This window comes from Oryzias latipes, chromosome 11 (assembly GCF_002234675.1).
Source record: "Oryzias latipes chromosome 11, ASM223467v1".
Taxonomy (NCBI): Eukaryota; Metazoa; Chordata; class Actinopteri; order Beloniformes; family Adrianichthyidae; genus Oryzias; species Oryzias latipes.
Window position 1 is genome coordinate 27660646 of NC_019869.2, and position 4799 is coordinate 27665444.

The 4799-nt window shown below is 40.5% G+C and overlaps 1 long non-coding RNA gene across 1 annotated transcript; it reads right to left on the reverse strand.

Annotated features, from left to right (window-relative positions):
• Window positions 1-1780: 1780 nt before the first annotated feature.
• On the reverse strand, window positions 1781-4428 carry LOC105355171. Its single transcript, XR_909652.3, has 4 exons — window positions 3857-4428; window positions 3010-3168; window positions 2597-2681; window positions 1781-2110 (listed from the first exon to the last, which is right to left on the reverse strand). It is a non-coding gene; the product is annotated as an uncharacterized LOC105355171 (long non-coding RNA).
• Window positions 4429-4799: the final 371 nt, after the last annotated feature.

Genomic DNA, 4799 nt, shown 5'->3' on the forward strand with positions numbered 1-4799 from the left:
TATGTTTGATGTTTGCCTCGACAAGGGTCATTTAGATTATAATTTTTAAACTGTTGCATTAAAAATGGAAATTATGTTTTTGGTTGTTTTGCTATTTGTTTATATACCGCAAATTATATCGTCATCGCAATATAATTCACCAATAACGCATATTGCGAGTTTTCCTCATATCGTGACCCCAAAAGGGACAAACGGAAGAAAATGAATGAATGAATGAATGACTGAATGAATATAGGGGGCGCCCTATGAGGCAGTGCGCCTAATGTGTAGATGTGGGGCATAGAAGAAGGCAACGTGAGAAAGGGGGAGAGAAGTATGGGCGTCGTTCTTTGTGCAGTAGTTAGAGTGAAGCTGCCAATCCTTACAAATTCATTAAGGGAGTGGTAAGCAGAGGAGTAGCTTGTCCACCCTTGTATACAGCATTGTAGCCTGCCTACTTAAGTAAGCCCTGGCTGTGGCCTGGGGAACGCTCAACGTTGCGGAATGCTGGAACGCCGCGGAATGTTAACCCCGCCAACATAATGCTGCAGAATATTTACCCCGGCCACATTGAGCTCCTGTAAGTGATTCTGCTTTGTCAGCGCACTTGGCGGTCTTCTTCATTTTCATGCGCGCTGAAGCAACAGAGATCTTTTCAAAATGGAGGAACGCATCAACCAAAAAACGGGAAGTTAATAAAAAGAAAACTCTTGTGCTTTTCCACCACAATTATTCCGTTACACTGCAGATGAGGCTATTATTTCGTATTTTCAAATTTATTGTGCTTTTTTCCTGCCGTTCTTATTTAAGTGGTTCAGGTTTTACACAGAGCTAGTTTAGTTTGCTTAAGCTTGCGGCTCTCCTGGGACTTTCTGTCAAGCTATTGGTGTCTGCCAAAGTCCATAAAACTTTGTTTGTTTGTTTTTTTCACTTGTATTATTTCTGTCTTTGTATAGAGACACATTACAGTTTTATTGGACGATGAAAAAAACAATGCCTGGGTGTGTGTGAAGGTTCACTATTAGTCAATGGACAAAGATGGAGTTTCTTGCAAGAACTTCTAATATATTTCTTTCTTCAACATTCCAACCAATTAATCTAATTACAAAACAGGAAAACAGAAACCAAACAAAAACATATAATACAAAAATAGTCTTCAACAAAAAGTGGACTAAATGTCTTGGTGCCTCTGTCAGTTCTCCTCCCCCTCCCCTCTCTGCTTGGCACCTGATGCGACACAGCTGCGACCACTCAACTCATCACCGGTCTGCCTTCTTAAGGAGATCCAGTTCCATTATTCACTGTCACGCCACAAGCCTCTGCCGATCCTCCAGTCACGCCACGAGCCACGACGTATCCACCAGTGACGCCACGAGCCGCAGCTTACCCTCTATCCTCGTCGTGGGTCCTCCTTGGATTCGACTGCTTTGCCTAAAACCTACACTGTAAACCAGAATAAGTTCAGTGAACTCAAAATTTTTGAGGAAACAGACTACATAATAATTTTAAGTTAACTTACTTAAAAAGTATAAGTTAATTTGAACTTAAAATTTTTGAGTTGAATAAAATAAAATAATTTAATTAACTTTTTCTTTAATTAACTTAAAGATTCTTACTTTACTGAACTAGCATATTTTGATTGTATTGAACCTTAATACATTTGTTAATTAACTAAAAATTTTAATATATCTCGACTCAAAATTTATCTTTTGAAGTCTAAACTAATTCTTATTTATCCTTCTTAGTCAGGGCCATTCTTACAAAAGAAAAACTGAGGCAGAATTGTAATTGCAAATTTATTTTTAAACCACCGTGCACCAATCTTTTTTACACCATTTCCTTATACAACTTTATTAAAAAAGCATTCTGCATTTCAAGAAAAGCAAAAATTGAGTATCAGCCTTTTTTTTTTACACTTTTCCCACATAAAACTGCATTTTCTTAGGCTGCCCTTTCCCTACAAACATTAACGCTCAAAAAAATACCCATTTGGGAATGTCGCCTACCACAAGCTCATCTTCCACCACAACTGCTGTGCTGAGCGGACAGAAATGAACTGAACTTGTGTTGTTGTTGCTGACGGTCAGAATGCCAACAGAGGTGCTGCTGATGTCTCTGGTGACTCTTTAATCTGTAAAGAAAAAAAACTGTGTAGTATTAAAGAGAGTGAATTGATCGTTTGAGGGAAGAAAACTTTATGCAAAAACTATAACCTGAAATTGAATGACATTTTAAGACAATTAAAGAGATTTTAAGTGTCCACAAGAAGGAGGGATCCTCCCCCAGGACGGACAGGCCATGTACCAAAACTCATAGAGAAGAATTAAATTTTCTATCTTAACAACCACATATTTAAAGTCCAAAAGATTGTCTTCATCCAGATGAAATAGGGGACGGCTGGGGGCGTGAGACGAGCCAGAGGCAGGATCCCCAGCCAGGTGTAGGAGCACAGATGAGCTGGAGTGCAACATTTTTGGAGACTATGTGCTTTGCCACACAACTGCTTTGGCATGACTTTCTGGTTAAGTTATATTGCCGACACAGTTGGAGCATTCACCAGCACACTGTCACTGGTACTATTTAGTGAATAAAACATTATCCACCATAAAGTACTTACATTCCAAACTTTGAAGAATTGTGGGTCCTTCTCACGTTTGTATATTGGAAGCCAGTACAGGACAGGAATCAGCAGTCTGCTCTTGCTGCACAGAGACAAATACAAATTAATATGGCAAACATATTTCAAATGACTTCACCCTTGTCTTGATCAGTTCAGTTCATCTAGTCTTTTAAATTATCTTTAAATTGTTCTGTTATTTAAAAAATACACTAAACATAAGATGACATTACATTTTAATCTACAAATGCATTGGGATCAACGTTGAAATTTTTTTCTCCAGTAAAGTAAACATTTGCAGACATTCACTGAATTAGAAACCCTCGGTGATTAATATGAACCGACCCAAGTCAGTCCCTTATTTTAGCTATACTAATGCATAATGTTGATTATGCCATGCAGTTGCACCTCACCTGTTTATCATAAAGCTGCAGAAAGTTGCATAGAAACCTGCTGGTTCGTGCTGCCTTCTGTCTCAACAAGATCAGTATCCTCTGCGTCTGTCTGTCCAGGTCAAAATAAAACTGTTTTTGCAGGTTGACATTTGTGATGCGATGAAACTCAACACACATCTACAAAAAAAAAAATGTTAAACACATGTTAAACACATGTTAAACACACGCTACCAGTAGCTTTTTCAAGCTACTGGTAGCTTGGAAAAACCGCTGCATTTTACAATGGCCTCAATACTCTGTCCACAATATGTAATCTATGATACATATTAATATTTTTTTAATACGTGTGCATTAGCTAGAATCACATTTCAGAAGATATGTTTTCATAAGGACAAACCGGAGACAAAACTGTTGGGGAGGACTGTGAGGATGGAGGACTGTATTGCTGATTCGGGTTAGGAGTTTAACCGTAAACAAGATGGGGTGTCGGTCAGGACACAGGGAGGAGGAAAAAGGAGAGATGACTCCACTTATCAGACGTTCTGCATTTATTCCTTTGCTGAATATTCCAATTTAGTCTGTAAACAACAAAATCCTCTCATCACTAAATAAATAACACAAATAGCCCTGCTGTAAATAAATAAATAACATAAAACAAGGATAACTGACTCAGTATGTCATTATGAAATAAACTCCATATAGGCAAAATGATAGGTAAATTGGCAACCTCCAGAAGAGGCAAAATATAATCAAATCTGCTTTAAACCTCATAGAAACAGTGACAACAGTGACACCTAGCGGCCGAGAAAACAACTGCACGAATAAAACGAGTGAAGCATATAAAACAAAGGATTCAAACACTTACTTTTTTCTCAGTTACTTAATATTGAAAATACAGCCACTGGAATGAACTGTGGTGTTAGACAGGGTTTTTTGGCAACTGAAGTCTCTCTCTGCTGCTGGCCCAGAGCACATGGAAACAGGAACTAGCTCAACAAATCCAGAAAACCACCGAAGAAGAAAGGAACTCGGCATCACTTCCTGTGATGTCATCAACAATGGGCTGAGCCTTCACAACAGCCGCCCCCAAATGTGCAAGGCACATTTGCTTCAAATAAACATTAAGTGCAAACTCAAACTAATCTTCCCCAGATGGCAATGCAGGTAACATAACTAAACGAGCAACTGGTCGGGTGTACACATGTCCGTTTATCTCAACATCAGCCGACCGGATGTGTCCATCATCACTCCGATGAATCTTGACAACTCTTCCTATGGGCCAGGAAGCTCGGGGCAGCTGAGGATCAACTAACATGATCACTGCACCCATGTAGAGTTCTGGAGTGGCTGAATGCCATTTCTGCCTGGTCTGCAGGGTGGGGAGGTATTCCCGAACGAATCTTGCCCAAAAGTGGTCAGCGAGCACCTGTGAGTGCCGCCAACGTCTCTGACTCAGGATCTCAGTATCTGGCTAGACCACCTGAGGCAGCGAGCCGTCAGGCCGCCCCATCAGGAGACTGTTAGGTGTCACAGGGTCAATGTCTGCCACGTCTGAGATGTAGCCCAGAGGTTTAGAGTTAAGGAATGACTCCACCTCCAAGAGCACAGTGAGAAGCACTTCCTCGTAGACTGGTTGGGCTCCAACAGATGTGTATAGGGCCGTCTTCACAGAACGAATTTCCCGCTCCCACACACCACCAAAGTGTGGAGCTGCTGGTGGGTTGAAGTGAAACCTAATTTTCAGCTGAGCAAGCTGTTGCTGTAGGCCAGGTTCCATGCTTGTAAAGGCCTCCTTGAGTTCACGTTCT